At 44.6% G+C, this 18,750-nt stretch overlaps 1 pseudogene across 1 annotated transcript in view; it reads right to left on the bottom strand.

Moving 5' to 3' along the window:
* The window catches only part of LOC147726128 (uncharacterized), a 261,305-nt pseudogene that overhangs the window by 142,783 nt on the left and 99,772 nt on the right, over positions 1-18,750 (bottom strand). The window contains exons 3-4 of the transcript XR_015309266.1: positions 6,868-7,056; positions 4,218-4,406 (exon numbers count right to left, since the gene is read on the bottom strand). The product of XR_015309266.1 is annotated as an uncharacterized LOC147726128 (transcript). The remainder of the gene's footprint in view (positions 1-4,217; positions 4,407-6,867; positions 7,057-18,750) is intronic.

Raw genomic sequence — 18,750 nt, forward strand, 5'->3', positions numbered from 1 at the left:
TCAGTTGTCACGGTTTCAGGGAACCGTTTGTAAGAATCTTGTAGCATGTTCTGGAGGTTGGTAACTAATTCCAGTGGCATTTGAATGGAATGCTTCTGTTGACCGTGTTGCATATTCGCAGAGCACTGCTGTTTATAGGTTTCTTCCAGACTGTATTCGTCTTCATCATTATCATACCCCTGATATTTAACCTGCAATTCTGAAGGGCTATGAGCATCTCCAAAGAGACCCTCATCTTCAAATTCTTCATCCAGTATATGGGCCGGTAGAAATGGTGACACTTTACTTGGAGAGGTGTGAATTGGAAGGATCACATCAGGGTTAATTACTCCAGAACACGACATATCTGACACAGGCAACAAAGGTGTTAAAGGTGCTTGGGGATGATGACATTTGTGCATCCATCAAAAGTAGTTACTTTGTCGACAAAGTTTTCTTAGCTTTTTCTGGTATTACAGTTGACTTTTTTGACAAAATTACCATCTACGGTGTACTTGACGACAATGTTGTCATCAACTGTATTCTGGACGATGATGCTTCCACCAACAGTGCTATCGATGACGGATCCTCGGTCATTGATGTCTTTATTAATGGGATCGTTGTTGGCGGTGGCTCCATCATCGATGAGGTTGTCGATGAGTGCTTTGATGAGTGTTTCGCCAATGCAGTTGAAATTCTGGAGTCATCTTCATTGACAATGTTATCTTCGACAGTAGCTGTAGGTAACTATGGTCACTGACACTGCTGGAGATAGCAATATTATCGTTGGTAATGTCACTGTAGAGAATGTGGACATTAAGGTTGTTGATGTCATTGACAACTGTGATGAAATAGAAGAAATTGGATTTTTCCCACAGAAAATCCTCCTATCGTTGACGGAAGAGATTTTGAAGAACTTTTGAGAGATCCTTCTCTTACAGATGGTGTTGTGGGTTCTGAAGGAAACTTTGAAAAAGGTTTCTTTGGTAACTTCTGCTCAGATTTTTAAAGATGTTTAGGTGTCTTATGGTGAAATTTTCTAAGGGCCTTTTTAGGTGAATCAGAAGGCTCCTTTTCATAGGCTCTATCTTTTTATGAGATTTGCCAGACCTTGGAGTCATTACTCTCTTCCTCAGAGACAGGGTGATCTTTTGTCTTAAGTCTCTGGAACCACAACAGTAGTCTTCCATCCCTGTCCTTCAGGGTTTTCTGGGAGAAAGTGCGGTAAATCTTAGTCTTTGACTGTGTGCTCAGGATAGAGACAATAGATGCACTGTTTATAGGCATCATCAGATTGGAATCTTTTCTTGCCACAGGTGCTGCATGGCTTGAATAACCCTCTCTTGGAATGCTCGGAAATAGTCAGGTAACCCTAGGCTGATATAATATGAGAAATACATATCTTACCTGAGAAGAATCTTCTTGAAATGTGTGAGTTTGAGGAATAAATTGAGCAGAGCTCAGGGAGACTCCCATCACACGATGTGCAGTAGAAGATCTGAGAGACTCAGCCTCTCTTGGGAGTATTCTACATGATGCTGTCACCTGACTGGTTATAGTTAAACTTTTGTCCTCTTTTGAAAAGGACTTAGATAGGATATTGAAGTGATTGTTAATTTCCATTATAGCATATGATAGTGATACATACTGCTCTAAAATGATACAGTGGGACTCCCACTTCGACGACTGGGAATGATTCAAGCATTGAATCTATGAAATATCCAAGATTGGAGAAAAATATTTTCATTGCCATTAGAAACCAATGTATCATTCAAAGATGGGAGACCTGGATAGTCTTCGATAAACTGCTACACTTGCAGAGTTTCCCTTCATATCCCCGATCCCGACAGGCAAGACATGCTGTAACAGAGGTTATTCACAGATTGGCCCTGACCCCATTCCTTGTCACTAGAGACCGCGGACGCGGCTCACAGGTTACTGGCTTGCCGTCCCTGATATACAGCCGCCCACTGCAATAGGTCACTCTGATTTCAAGCCTGTTCCGTGGAGCGAACATTTTCAAATGCCTCCTTTATGCTGTTAAAGCCTTTATTAGGTCGACTCTGACCCAGCATCCAACTGTACAGACCGCAGCCACGGCTGTCTGCATCCTTTACTCTCCGTGTACTTGGCCTGGACTTCTACACGGTCTTCGCCTGAAACAAACCTCCTCCATGTCACTCTGACCTGGATCTACACAAAATGTATACAGGAATACCATTGTTAATGTCCTGATGATGATCCTATATCTTTTGAAAGGATCAAAATGCTGTTGACTTGTTGTATGTCATATACACCTCTTTATTTAATACTTATTATGTGTAACGGTGTCTCCACAATAATTTGTTTGTCTTACCAAAATGTGTCTCATACAAACAATTTACTCTTTGTTTCATGTTGTACGTCCTTCCCACTAAGTTGGATACAGGCTTGTGTCCCACTTTATTTGTTTCTTGCTGACGTTTGTGTATATTTAAGCAATTATATATTAAAAACACCTGTCCAGCTGGAAAGCTGTAAAATATAGTACTGATTGGGTCTATATTTTGCTCTCATTAATTCTTGTCTAGGGACCACTGTCTTTAGAAATAATTGATTACCCAAGGTCCCGGACCAACCTTATTTGGGTTCCTTTCTTCTTCATAACACACTTGCAGAGTTTTGCGCAACTTGCAGTTTCGGTGTGTTGTCTTCAGAGGCACCGTCTATGAGGCCAGTGTGACAGTCTAACAAATGTGTGCTCCTCCCATTCCCTGCCAAAGCCATTGAGAAAACCGTCAACAGTCAGCTCGCCACCTTCCTCGAGTCTGACGGCTCCCTCGATCCATCACAGTCCGGCTTCCGAGCCAAACACAGCACCGAGACCGCCCTCATCGCAGCCACAGACGACATTCAAACACTACTTGACAACGGAGAAACAGCTGCCCTCATCCTACTGGACCTCTCCGCAGCGTTCGACACGGTCTGTCATAGCACCCTTATACAACGCCTCAGCAACGTCGGGATACAAGGAAAAGCATTGGACTGGATCATCTCGTTCCTCGCCGGAAGTACCCAGAGAGTCTGCCTCCCCCCTTTCAAATCAGAGGCCACTGAAGTCATCTGCGGCGTACCACAAGGATCATCACTCAGCCCCACCCTCTTTAACGTCTACATGAGTCCCCTCGCATCCATCACGCGCCAACACAACCTCAACATCATCTCCTACGCAGACGACACCCAGCTGATCCTCTCCCTCACCAAAGACCCAAAACCAACCTACACGAAGGGATGAAAGACGTAGCCGAGTGGATGAAGAACAGCCGTCTAAAACTGAACTCAGACAAGACGGAAGTCCTCATCCTAGGATCTTCCCCCTCTGCTTGGGACGACTCATGGCGGCCACCGGCCCTGGGCAGCGCACCCAAACCAACGGACCATGCAAGCAACCTGGGCTTCATCCTGGACTCCTCCCTCTTGATGACCAGACAAGTCAACGCCATCTCATCATCATGCTTTAACATCCTTCGCATGCTCAAAAAGATCTTCCGCTGGATCCCCACCGAAACAAGAAAGACGGTCACCCAAGCACTTGTCACTAGCCGACTGTACTACGGAAACACCCTCTACGCCGGAACCACGGCCAAATTACAGAGAAAACTCCAACGCATTCAGAACGCATCCGCCAGACTCATCCTAGACATCCCCCGCCACAATCACATAACTGGTCACTTGAGAGACCTCCACTGGCTCCCCGTCAACAAGAAAATAATGTTCCGTCTCCTCACCCACGCACACAAAGCCCTCTACGACCTAGGACCCAAATACCTCAACATGCGCCTGACCTTTTACACCCCCACCCGCCAACTACGATCGTCCAATCAAGCCCTCACCGCGATTCCACGCATCCAAAGATCCACCATGGGAGGAAGATCTTTCTCCTACTTAGCGGCCAAAACCTGGAATTCTCTCCCCATCCACCTCCGCCTTACACAGAACCACCTCTCCTTCAGAAAACAACTCAAAACTTGGATATTTGATAAGTAACGTACCCCCCTCCCTCAAGCGCCTTGAGACCCTCTGGGTGAGTAGTGCGCTATACAAATTTCAATTTGACTTGACTTGACTTGACTAGACTGATAACACTTTGGTCAGAATATTGTGCCTGTCAGCGTTCCGTGCAGCATTAATTCTGGCATTTGACTCTAATATCTGTGGCTGGAAGAACAATGCAAAACCGAAAGGTGCGGTGCACTTACCAATGCAGGTGGGTGTCTCGTTCCATTCACTTAGAGAACTCCCATCTTTTTCTCTGCACAGTATTGATGGCGTCAATGTTTGGTGCCCCTCAACGCATGTAACATGCACCCATTCTCCACGATCGTACCATTCTTTAGAGGGGGAGAAGCGAAGAGCTGACCCTCCAGTTATCGGCTTTTGGCATCTTTCTGAAAAATAGAAGTAAGAATAGAAGTCCAGGCGGAGCTTAGTGAAGGCGGGCTCAGGTGATCCTGAGTGGCAGCGGGCTCCCCCGCGCACAGACTGCAGGGAGATGCTGCTCACTCAATAATATGAGGCAGCAACACTGTGCTTTACTCACTAGATCAAATAGCACTTTAAAGCTACAAGGTATACCAATTGGATTTGTTTCTCTCATATCCTAAAATGTACTGGCATTTCCTTATAAGTGGAATTCATACGTTCCCCTCGTTATTCAACTGGTAGGAACGCTGTTTTTGCATCTAACACACCTATTTTCATACAAAATACACGCACACACAAAGATATGCACACATTTGCACAAGCACACACAAACACACGGGATTAGGTAAATGTGGAGTTAAGAATAATTAATTTATAGTTTCCCTTATATATTCCAACATTTTTGGGTTGTCAAAAATGTTGCTATAAAATATTCTTGTATCACGGTATTCTTATAGTTGATATACTGAAAAAGCCAGCCATTTCCAGGGACTTATGAGTCCTGTTGACAGTCCTCCTGTGGAGAGGGAATTGCCCAAGGACAATGCTACCAAAGTTTTACTTTCTTTTTTCAATTTATACACCTGAAACAAAGACCCTGGGGAAAGTCGTTGCTGCTGTGGTGTCGGCAAACCCAGACCAGGACCCTCCATGTGCAACAGCACAAATCACCAGAGGTGCTCATTCAAGGACATGTTCTTCTGAGCAGTACATTTCCTCAGGAACCTGCGCCCCCACAGTTGTGGGGACCCAGAGTCCACTGATTCCCTATGACATTGTCTGCCCTCCTGCTGGTTCGATGCAACCTCAAGTGAGACCTGCTGGCACCTCCCACCACACAACTAAGTCTTCTTTCTTTCTTCCACTGGTGGTTGCAAGGTTCAGCCCTGCTTCTACCTAATATCACGTAGTCCAGTCTTTACCAGCTGCCCAGACACGGACCATCATCAATTCCTTATAACTTCGGCCTCATCTGGCCGGCAATCTCAAACACCTTCCTCCCCTTGCTGGACACGGCTGCTCCTCATTTGCTAAACTGCAGACCAAGGTCCCACTAACTTCTCACAGCCTTCTAATCCACATTTGTAAAGCGCACAATCACCCGTAAGGGTCTCTAGGCGCAGCAGGGCCGTTGGGAAGATTAAGCAAGCTATTGCCCAGAGTCACATGGTGCTGGGCTGACCTGCCGCCGGTGCCAGGGATCGAACGGCGCCACACCTCTTCGTCTATGAGCACAGTCACTGCTGGTGGCCCCAAACCGTACAGCCCACCTCAAATTAACTTCATATGCAGAAAAGACAGTATGGGGCATATTATCAAGAACGTCGTTTAAATTATCTCCGTTTTAGCAGCAGGAAACTGCCGCTAAAGCGGCGATAATGGGCTTGATAATACGCCCTTGTTAATTTCCATAGAAGCCCATGTTCTTGTGTTAACATGGGCTTCTATGGGAATTAACAAGGGTGTATTATCAAGCCCATTATCGCCGTTTTATCGGCAGTTTCCTGCCGATAAAACAGCGATAATTTTAACACCGGTCCTTGATAATATGCCCCTAGGACTTTGGTCTCAATGGCGGGCTTTTACAGCTGAAGGCACCATTGCACTAACCTTCACCTCCTCATAGGTGGTGACAGTAATTACAAATAGTTTATTTATTTCATTCTTATTTTTCTCAAATTGTTTTCCCCCACGAACCTTGTTCTGCTAGTTTCTTCCTCTGATGTTTACTGTGAACGAGTTGTCCTCCCTTGCAGGTGGTGGCTACTTCATGTACCTTCAATTTGTCCTTAAGTCTGAGATTGTTTTTTGCTAGTGAGGCATAGCACTCGCTTGCCTCAAACACCAGAATAGAGTATTGTGTTCATATTCCCTGAAGGTATTCTTCTGTTTCTCCTCCACATTTCAATGGGCCCAACCTATCCATCATGACGGTTGTAAAAACTAAACATAATATATTTTTTCGCGTGTAGGATTTTATATTCTAAACTTTCTTGTGTTACTTTATAAATAGGACTTCTCGCTTGCATCACGCAGCAAATATATTTTTTTCACGTCATTAGCACGGTATTTTGTAACTATATTTAATTTGAGTTATGTTATTGTTCTTGATTTTGCTGGGCGTTATTTAGAAACATTCGTGATTGCTTTGGCCTCCACTTCTGTGCGGCGCGGTCTAGAGTTCCTTTGAAATGGAGGACGTCAAATCTGCAAAATATTTCCGTAAAAAAGTCCCCACTAGTGTGATATTGTTCATGTGTATTTGACCTGGGTCCAGACCTGGTCCATTAGGGTGTGCAAGTCCGAATAACGCTGCCCACGCTCACCTGGTTCTGGATACAGTGTCTGTTTCCAGGTCAAACAAATGCTCACAGTGACTTGATCAGAGAACCAGTGACAACTGAAAGGTAAGGCACACTGACTCACGGATGCAGGTGGGCGTCGCATCCCATTCACTGTCAGAGGCCCAGAACGCTTGTCTGCACTCTAATGTTGACGTCGAGGTTCGATATCCCGCGGGGCACGTCACTTGCACCCTTTCTCCACGATCATACCATTCTTTGGAGGGAGCCAGGATGAGCACAGACCAGCCTGAGATTGGATTTTTGCATCTTTCTGAAATATAAAAGAAATATAAGCATCTATGAGATATGCAATAGAGCATGGTTTATTAAATTGGAACACCGTGGCGGAGATTTGGGGGCTTTGGAGAGGGGCATTTACTCCTTGGAGGGCCTATGGTTTAAGTACAGCTGCTGAACTTTCAAAACAGAAGTGGGAGGAAGATAGAAAGTGCACAGTGGTGGCAGCAAAAACATCACAGCTGTGAGGCATAAACAGTCGGCACAAGCAGAACACAGTATGCAAGCTCAGGAATTCCAGAGGTATTCAGAAGGGGAGGGGACTTTTCTTAGGAAAATAAAATGTATAAATGGGGCCAAATAATCATCTTTAGAGCATGCTTTGTACCTAAATGTACTGAAAAGCCATGGGTGCTGAAGAGGCGCCCATGAAATATTCCATAGCACTGGTTGTCCGCTATGTAAGCGGAAGTCACACCAGGAGTGTATGTGTGTGTGTGAATAACTATCTGCAAGACAAGTTAAATAAATTAGCAGACTGCGGGGCCTGTTTACAAGCCCCTTGCTCCTCCGGTGCGTCGCTTTTAATATGGGAAACGTGACGATCAGACAGTGCAAGGAGCTTGAATCTTCAGCACAAGTTCACTAAAATGACCCTGACAAGTGGGTCAAAAAAATGGGTATATGCAAGTTTGCAATGACTATTAGTAAATGTATATAGCATCTTCTTTCAATTCCGCAGTGCAGTTCCTCCACTGAGAAAGCTGATTTACCTAAATCTGTGCCTTAATGTATATTATATATGTTTACTATGAAAACACTAAAGCTCAAGTGTACCTTAAAGTGTGTTGTATGTTATTAACCAACTGCAAGGTCCTTTCTATACCTATAGCAACTATATATAAAGATCACTAGAACCTTGATATGATTGCTCAATTACACACATTTTATATGGGCTTGTTGTGTACTTCTATGTTGTACATTGCACATTCTACTGGCCTGTGCTAGTCAAGCATGACCTAGTTTTGAAATTGGCTCAAATTAGAAAGTAAGAGAATGACTCTTGTTATGGTTACCTGAATCTCTTTGTCAAGGACATCTCACATTCCTCCCCTCTACAAACTTCTAGTTGTCTCTTGTTCCCACTCCTATTCACGTGCATTTGGAGAAACTGTGCAAAACTGAATGAACATTGCATGGATTGAAACATTACATGCCCAGCTGATCAGGGGCTATGCACTGGTCCATTGACATGGCATTGCCTTTCATTATGCTCTGATTGCCAGCTGGCGAGTTTACATGAAACATATTAGACTCTGTCGGCTACCCCAAGAGCTGTGTTTTATTTTACATCCACCTTTCAAGTAGACTCCCCCCCATACCTTTTCACTGCAAATATATGTGGAAAAATTAAAAACTTAGGGGCCTATTATCAACAGATAGCGGTAAATATCGCAATTCGTGCTTAGCGAGAATTTGAATATCGCCATCTATCGCTGGTTGATATCGCCGAGTTGGTGCGTTATCATCAACGTCTAACTCCAAGGCAATAGAAAAAACATCGATAGCAGAAAAAGGTGTGATTATCGCTGGAAATCCAGCGATAGGCAAATCCCTGTAGATAGGGCAGGGTGGACTCGTCCATACAATCCACCTCCCAAAGGATATAATGGCTAAGTCATATTGTAAACCAGCGGTAAGCGCGGTTAGCGCTACTTTTCATATCGCTACGCGGGTTTGCTGGAAAGATTGATATAGGAGATAGTTGTGTTAGCGACATTTCCCAGGTTATTTTAGTAAGGTACGCCCACTATGCCTATAATTAGAGTTGGGAGGTCGGGCATTATGAAAACGGGCGCTGAGGCAAGGATTCACACTCTAGTGTGTCCTTGCTGACGGTGCAATAAAATTATCGATGCTTTTTGCCCGAAAACGGAAGCTAAAGCAGTAATAATTGACATGATAATATGCCCCTTAGAGAGATCTCACACTCTGACGCTGTAGACACTAGAGGTTAGCAGATCTGGAGCAACCTACACCAGAGGTTCACTACAAATCATTATAGGCCTTGGACTCCAACAGATGTAGTCATGTCATTCAACTCATAACAAATACAGATGTCGGTCATGGAGTAAATCAGATGGCACAAAGTGAAACGATCTAGCAGTCATTTCCCTGAACACAGCATGAATAGAAATCGTATGTCCTCAAACACCAGCTTGGCAGTTTCGAAAATATAATCACCTAGATATCACTTTTTTATTTGGGATAAATATACTCGAATTTTCAAAAAGCATGCCATTTTTGTGTAAAAACCCAATTTTGTTCTAAAATACTATGGGGCCTATTTACAAGCCCCTTGCGCCGCAGGTACGTCACTTTTTCCCTTATTAAAAGTGACGCACCGGCGGCGCAAGGGGCTTGTAAATAGGCCCATAGGATTTTGGAACAAAATTGGGGGGCTCATTTACAAGCCCCTTGCGCCACTTTTGCGTCATTTTTAACATGGGAAAAGTGATGCAAAAGTGGTGCAAGGGGCTTGTAAATAAGCCCCTGGGTTTTTTGGGGGCAGATGTACAAGAAAGTGCCGCAGCGTGGCACCACAAGCCCTTTTGCTTGGCCACGCTGCGGCACTTTCAGACTGCACCGGAATGCACCATATCTACAATGATAAGTAGCATTCCTGTGCTCTCCCCTGGGCTGGCACACAAACAGCTGCCTGCGCCATGCAAAGATTGTTTTTGTGCAGGAAGGTGGACCTTCCTGCACAAAAACTATCACTACAGGCATTTTCCTCTTTCAGTGTGTGCTGTAGAATGCAGCACGCATTGAAAGAGGAAAACAAGAGGAGAAATGAAAACATTTCTCCTCTATGTGCCTGGCTCTGCTGCCCTTAAGGTGGCGTGGCAAACTGATGCATTTCCAGGTTTACGATTTCTCATAAATCTGGAAATGTGTCTGGTTCCATGGGTGGTGTGTGGGAACACCCACAGCAGCACCCATGGAGAATCCCTTTCACGCAAAGTGCTGCAAGTGGGCCATATTTACAAGGACAGGGAAGACCACGGAGGGTGGCTTTTCCTGTCCTTGTAAATATGGGGCATAGGAATGCGCTGTCAGTGCGTCACAAAAAGTGACATACTGGCAGCGCAAGGGGCTTGTTAATCTGCCGCTAACTTTTAATTTTTCTAGTAAACACAGATTTGATCGCCAAATATCATTGTTTCACAAAGCAATAATTTTTACATTACATGAATATGTATCCCCATCAGATGGAATGAATGTCTATTATATACCAATTATGCACTGATTCCCTGTTATTATGCAAAGATCATCATTATAGCAGGTGGGTGTGGACACCAACATGCCATGGAGGCCCCACATTTTATCAGCACTTATTATGATATAAGCAACCTTTCATCAGGGGTGGTACGAAAGATTTATGAATAACAACAATGTGCCAAGTATTATCACCATTATGCCAGGAGTGTTATTCTACCAAGCTTGGACACCATTGTGGTCAATGATGTAGACGTCCACAGAATATCAGGAATTATCACCATTATAATATGATATCAAGGTTGGGCACCAAAGTCTCATGGATGCCAGCAATAGGCCAAGAATTACACGAATTATACCAGGGCAAGCATTATGACAGGGCTGGCAACAGTCATTCAGTGGATGCCAACAATATGCACAGAACTGGCACCATTTTCTCAGACTCCTGATTCTTTTCATGAAGGGTGGGGGCAGGACTGTCACAGGGATGAGGTCAATGGCATGGATGAGGAGGGTTCAACAAAAACAGGTATTGGAGGGTCCAGGGGTATTTTTAACGACCACACACTGCTATAATCCCCAAGACTACAGTAACAACATACGAATAGCGGTGGGTCAAAGAAAAGACAAATAGAAATGGCTTGCTCTACAACTGACAGACTGTGTTAACAGGGGTACTTCATTCAGGTTTGAAGAAAAATACCCATCAGTATTCGACCTGTGCCGCCCTTGTCATCATTTGGGTTCCTCCATACCACGAAGGAAGGTAGTCTACAATAGCTGTTTTGTAGGTAGACTCCAATATAACCCAATGGTGTGAAAACAGATAGTTTAGGCCACAAGAGAGTACTGTTAAGCAGTGCATGTGAAACAAAAATGTGATGATAAACAAAAGAAAGTGTTGTTAAAATTAGATAACTAGGGGGCAAGAAACTTTAATAAACACCTCCCTGCTTCTAAGTCAATAAAAAAGTAGTGCGAGTCTAGTGGTTTTAACTCATAGCCACTAGTATATTCTTATTGGGTCGACATGTTTCAGCAGACTTTACAGATCCATCAGGTATCTACTGCATTCATCAGGACCGGCGACGCTACTGCTTATCATATGAAAGTGAAAATCATAATAAAAAGATTTTTTTCACCTGGGTAGATGTGAACAACTTTCTCCCAGCTGATGGAACCAAACAACAGGATACACACAGACAGTTGTAGAAAAAGACAAAACATATAATTAACACATTCCCAATTTTCAAAATTCTTATGATAAATCAGGTGTAAGTATATTAGCCAACTAACTAATTGTGCCTTTACGCTGCATATTCTATTACAGCAGTGTCAGCTCGTGCTAATAGCTATGCTCTCACTCACCAATTAGTATGGGAGAGGAAAACTCCACCTCACCTGGCTCTGGCTCAGGTAGCTGGAGCACCGCTCTAGGGGGAGAAAGGAACATACAACAATGTCAGCAACTGCTGACTACAAACTTGACATTTACACCGTCAGAAAAAGTGTCCGAGTTCACAGTAGACAAACCCTCTGGTGTTTTGAGAGGGATGGTATAGAAGGCTCGTTTCTTTTAGCAGTCCATTCTTATTATCTGTTGTAAAATAATATCAAGTTATCAAGTTTGTAGTCAGCAGTTGCTGACATTGTTGTATGTTCCTTTCTCCCCCTAGAGCGGTGCTCCAGCTACCTGAGCCAGAGCCAGGTGAGGTGGAGTTTTCCTCTCCCATACTAATTGGTGAGTGAGAGCATAGCTATTAGCACGAGCTGACACTGCTGTAATAGAATATGCAGCGTAAAGGCACAATTAGTTAGTTGGCTAATATACTTACACCTGATTTATCATAAGAATTTTGAAAATTGGGAATGTATTAATTATATGTTTTGTCTTTTTCTACAATTGTCTGTGTGTATCCTGTTGTTTGGTTCCATCAGCTGGGAGAAAGTTGTTCACATCTACCCAGGTGAAAAAAATCTTTTTATTATGATTTTCACTTTCATATGATAAGCAGTAGCGTCGCCGGTCCTGATGAATGCAGTAGATACCTGATGGATCTGTAAAGTCTGCTGAAACATGTCGACCCGATAAGAATATACTAGTGACTATGAGTTAAAACCACTAGACTCGCACTACTTTTTTATTGACTTAGAAGCAGGGAGGTGTTTATTAAAGTTTCTTGCCCCCTAGTTATCTAATTTTAACAACACTTTCTTTTGTTTATCATCACATTTTTGTTTCACATGCACTGCTTAACAGTACTCTCTTGTGGCCTAAACTATCTGTTTTCACACCATTGGGTTATATTGGAGTCTACCTACAAAACAGCTATTGTAGACTACCTTCCTTCGTGGTATGGAGGAACCCAAATGATGACAAGGGCGGCACAGGTCGAATACTGATGGGTATTTTTCTTCAAACCTGAATGAAGTACCCCTGTTAACACAGTCTGTCAGTTGTAGAGCAAGCCATTTCTATTTGTCTTTTCTTTGACCCACCGCTATTCGTATGTTGTTAATGGATGAGGAGGGTAACAGCAATGAGAAGGCTTCCAAGTACGAGGACTGTGACAGGGACTGGAAGTTTGAAATTGTCGGTGGGTGTGACTGGGGTAGAGAGACATGGATTACGTGAGCAATGAACTAGAAATGTGACAGGCACTGAGGGTGTGACAGGGATGGGAAGGGTGACAGTCATAGGCAGAGTGAAGGATTTGACTCCCACTCAGAATCATCTAACTATTGTGATGAGTGAGTACGTCACTTCTGCCACTTCACTCACTTTAGTAATGCTAAATACATTGTATGGTTTGGATCCTTGACTTGAAGAGGCAGGGATGGACTAGCATCTGACTGAGTGTTTATCGTTTCATAACTCTATGACTAACTCATTGGCTTGCTTTGTATTATTGGACGAGTTGCCAAGCTTGAGTTATGCTCCATCAAATGCTAGTTTATTAACTTTACCTCTTTATGATGCAATCCACGCCCTTCAGGTTTTGATGAATTACTCATGCCACCAGTTTACCCCGTGTTACAAGCTGTGGGGGACGTAACTTGATCCTTGTGAAAATGGAAGATACTGTAGTGTAGTTCCTATATTTCCAATAGGCTCTGCACATTGCAATAATACATCCTATAGATTAGACGTAGGACTGAGGTCGACTAGGTCTCTATCGAATATATTAAACTTAATTGTGAGTGCCAGCTAGCTCAGAGGTCAATAGAAACTTTCTCGAATTCACAAGAAGGGATTCGTTTCTGACAACTGCATAAACATGACAACTTTGTTTCCCAAGAATAAGAAATATATCTCTAGAGTTGTGGAAACAATAGATAAGAATTTTACTCAGTCAATCGTACATGCTTCATTTTCTACAGAGTTGCAGAGAAGTAGAGAGAAGGGCGTTTTCAATAAAAGAGGATTTTTATTGAATAGTCTTCTTTCTCATGCAAGTGAAGTGAATTGCTACAATCGTAATGCAGACGGCAAAGTATAATGCGTACAGCGAGAACAATATTATGAAATAATACTGCAAGAGCATTGTATGGATTCTAAGCCATATAAAAATTAATACATAAATGGCAAAGCTAAAAGTACTCAACTGGTGCTTCTAAAATACGCCTACCCCAATGTACCTAAATTAAGTCTAGTACGATGGAAGAAGCACATGTGGTGTAGCATAGGTTTATTTTTTTTTGCCAAGAATCTATCCAAGATTTCTCTTAGGTTCTAATCAGCTTCATACCTTGGTTTAAAATGAAGGAGGTCTGGTATCACTGTCTCGGGACTCGATTTTCCAGCACACCACAAGGGGAGCTTGGAAACACTGGAGCTGGATTCTCGTTGGGAAAAAGGCCGCCTCTCGATCAGTGCGTCAGCTGGAGGGACGACTTCCTTTGGAACTTGCTGTAGCGAGCTGCTTTGGGCAAGTAGATAGTCGAACTACTCCGAACCACTGTGACTTGCTAGAGCAAGTGAAGGCCTATTTATACCTTGAAGGTGTCTAGTTTGACGTAAAGTCGGGCATGATAACGTCAGGAAAGAACCCTTAGGGTATAGTAGTTCTTTGAAAAGTACATGAGTTCTTGGACAAATCAATATTCGAGCAAGGGGACGTTCCCTAACTGCTTAAGCCGATTTTCCAAGAAATCATTGTGATGTTTGGTAGGGTGGAAGTAGCCATGCCTATATTTGGTCTGCATGGGCTAAGTCTAAATAAGGACTTGATTTCTATGCCTATATTAGGGCAATGTGAATTGTACCTATATAAGAGCACGAATCGGGAAAATTCACTCGCAGCCTAAAAACGCCACACAACACCCACTCCACTTTATCATGTACAACATTACTAGGTCCTAAACCCAATTAAACATATCTAAACATGATGTGTTAAAACCCACCCAAAAGACATAAAAATGCATTTGCATTGGTTGTACACTGTTAGAACTGGGATTTCTGGTTGGCTAAGGTTTGCGCCAAAGCCAGACAGAAACCACCACTCTAGTCAGGGCAGGGAGTTACACGCCAAAGATAACCCCTGCTCACCCCCTTGGTAGCTTGGCACGAGCAGTCAGGCTTATCCCGGGTGCAATGTGTAAAGCATTTGCGCACGCCCACAGCAACAACATCCCAGGCACACTACAAAAGGTACTCCACACAAGGTTATATAAAAATAACTTTGGTATTCTTAAAAAAACATCAGATAGTAATCACACAATATACATTGTGCCAACTGGCACGGGCAATATTCACAAGGGATTATTTACACAGAACAGGTCCACGTGGGCCACTGTCAAGATCAGCACTTAGTAGAAATAGCACTTAGAGTAACTGTAACACCAAATAATAATTATAGATCACAACCAGTAACCACTGGTAACAGGTAGGTACACATTACGCAATACTAATAACCATAGGCATAGATCATGCAGGGACACATAAACTCACTAGTATAAACTATACTAGGCAAAACAACCTCCTAAGCATGAAAACACATGTAGAGGTATCACAGGCATAAAGGCATTGCACATTACGCATAAATCACATTAGGCCGCACCAGTATAAATACAGTAGGCAATCTCCTCATTAATCTAAACACATTAGACCCTACCTCCTAAGTATAACTCACATTTAGGGGCGTAAATCCCAGTGAAGTACAATCTCACTAACACAAACCTCCACAGGTAAAACCATCTCTGGAGATATCAACACAGGGTGCATTACATTTCCTAGCTCCACATTTAAAGCACATATCAATCACATTAAGGCCTTACGCCCTATACCTCTATCAGTCCCCCTGGCCAACTGGCCGTCAAGAAGTGGCTCAAATGCCCTGTGTCCAAAATGTCAGAGCGTGCTGCCAACCAGCGCCAGTCAGGGGTGCGCTACTGGCGCAAACCTAAACGTTGCAGCTGCCCACTACTTGCTGGGCAGCTGAGAACAAGAACAGGGCCTAAATGCTGCAGCTGGCACTAAGTGCTGCGCAGTCGTGGAAGGCCGGGCATCTCTGTGCCACCTCTGTCCCTCTCAGGCACTCTCTAAAATGGCACCTAAACGGTGCAGCTGCCCACTACTTGCTGGGCAGCTGTAAATCAGCAAAACTGCGACATGGGCCCTCACTGGCCCTTAGGACAATTTTGCGCCAAAAAGTTGGAGCCACCTAGGCTCTGAAACAGCTGAGGGGCGTTGGAGCCATCTGGATCGAAAACCAACTGTGCCCCAGGACTTGCAACATTCAGGAGCCCTCTCAGGCATGAGGACTGCCCTTCAAACAAATTGTGCCAGATGTGGGAGCCACGGGGCTCTGACTATAATCAGGTGCCATGGAGCACACTGGCTCCTAAAATAACAAGCATGGGCCCCAATAGGCCCAAGTAAACAAGTATGGGCAGACGTTGTAGCGCCCCACTTAGCTCTGAGGCCATCTCCCCCCCACAGCCGTCTAAACTTACCGTCTCTCTCGGGGGTCACGGGGTGGCTCCTCTCTTGCCGGTCGCCTTCGCGGGGCTCTCCCTTCCGCCTTGGAGCCCCGCAGTGCAGCTCACACCTGCATCTTCACCCGGTCCCCCATCTCGGGACCGGGCCTTCGCAGATGGAGCCCGCAAGGATCCGGGCTACTTGCGCTACTCCTTGCTGGCGGCCCCGGGGCTCTCCACAGCTCACGGGAGCCCCGGGCCACAGGAGGACTTCCGTTCTTCTCTCTGGGGCTCGTGGAGGCAGGGTGGGCTCCCGACCTCCTCTCTTGAAACACAACTTCCGGCCGCACTCGGAACTTCCGTCCGGCGGCCCCGCCCACAGTCAGGCGGGTCGGGGACCGCAGCACTTTCCCTTGAGGCGGCAATGGAGGGGTAGGCTCCTTCGGGGCTAGCAATATACAGAGGGGTGGGCACCCGCTGTGGTTTAAATAAAACCAATAACAAGGCCATCACGCAGGGTGGGCACCTGCTATTAATAAAGATAAGCGGGGTGGCACCCGCGTTATTAACCATAAACCCACGGGCATTATGCAGGGTAGGCACCTGCTAGTAAATATCGAAATAAGCGGGGTGGGCACGCGCGCTGCCATCAATAAAGGCAGCCATGAGGGGTAGGCTCCCTCAGTCACAGGGCAAATTAGGATAAATCACTTTCCAGGCTCTAGGAGGGCACAGAGACCACCAGGCCCCCAAGAGATGATCCCTAAAACAAAAAGGGTCCCAGAAAAAGTGCATCAGGCATCCAGGGGCTGGGCAGGGCCCAGGAAGGCAAGCCTTCCCCTGGGCCACAGCAGCAGCACACCCCTAGTAGATTCAAGTAGGAGAACAAGAACCTTTTTCATGGCCCCTTTTTATACACAGGAATCCTTTGTCTAGGCTGTAGGGCAGGGGGAGAACCAGCTACAGCTGGTTCAGGGGAACTCCTGAGCACTTTGTTTTGCTCAGCCCCTCTCTCCCTTTCACTGGCCAGGCTAGGGACATCAGACGCACCACAGGGGGTGGAGCCAGCATTGTGTAGGGAAGGCCAAGCCCTATTCAGGTCCCAGGTGCACTCCTCCCTTCTATCAACATGCAGATCTCTCCATTCACCACCGGGGCAGACCCACCCTGATTTCTGGAGCCAGGCACACCAGCCAGCTCCAGCCAATCACATGCCAGACAGCCAATTCACATTCACTGCACAGACATGCTAACTTCTAGAAGTGGCACTTCCACACTAGACACAATAAATCTGTGCACATCATCGCGCAGCATTTAAACTCACGAGTTCGCACATACCAAACTCGACCCTGCAATCCCCACACATCAGGAACTACCATGGACACACATATTCCGCATGCATTCCTATTGGAGGGCAGGCCACTCTCACCACACATACACAGAGAGCGCACACCCTTTACACTGGACCACAGTGAAAAAGTGAGCAGAGGCCTAAAATCACCAACACCAGGTTACAGAAACAGGTTAGGCAAATGCAAAAAGTTTCGGGGTGAACCTGCTAAAAGGGCCAAGTCCAACATACACGAAAAGAGCATGCCTACAGCATTTGTGCTGTAGGCATTCTCAAAGCAATGTTTCATTCAAAGCATATAGTTTGTCATTTTGAAATGCTATCCAAATGAATCACGAAATACATTTATGAAATGGCTCTTATTTACAGAAGAAAAAGTCAAGACATTTCATTGCAGAATATATAAAACGTGTTCGAATGTGGACAAGGTCAAATATTGTCTCTTGGAAGTTTCTCAAAGAATGTCTAGTTCTCTATGAATAGTTCTACTTTAAGCAGATTACTTTGTGCCAAAAAATTAAAAATACAATTTTGGAGAACAAAAATGAATCATAGGAAAAAGAGTTAGAAACTTTGTTTTGAAAAATGAAGGTCGAATTCAGAGTCTCTCAGAACACTGTGTGCCAAATCAAAAGTCAGTATTATTGTTCGGGGAAAACATCAAGTCTTCTAAGTCTGTAAAAAATGTGTCTACCATTGTAGGTAAAAGTTGGACTACCCCGTTAAGAAGATCAATTGTACACAGATGCGAAAAATCGCCGTCAGCGCTTCCCACATTTGCAATGCTCAGATTGGATGGTACCGGTGTGCTGCTTTCCTCTTGTACCTCAGCAGTAGCATGTTGCGTCTATGAGATCTCAACGAATGCCGTCATCAGGATCAGTAGCTGCTAGGGACAACACATAGCATGAGCCATTACTGGTCCAAGCAAGGTATCAACATCCGTTGGCAGGACTGATGGTAGTGTAAGATAGATGTCTAACATGCATTCTTCTCCACATAACAGGCATCGTAGAACAGGTAGGATGCAATCTTGCCTAATTGTTCTGAATGATAGAAACCATGTGGTATTCAGCTCTCCTAAATGAGTTAATCCCAAAATTTGGATTATGTGCTCATGACACCTCAATGCTAGAAGAGTGTTCTCCACGGTGAATTGAATGTCGCTGGTGTTTTGGC

Source organism: Lissotriton vulgaris, chromosome 3_1 (assembly GCF_964263255.1).
Source record: "Lissotriton vulgaris chromosome 3_1, aLisVul1.2, whole genome shotgun sequence".
Classification (NCBI taxonomy): Eukaryota; Metazoa; Chordata; class Amphibia; order Caudata; family Salamandridae; genus Lissotriton; species Lissotriton vulgaris.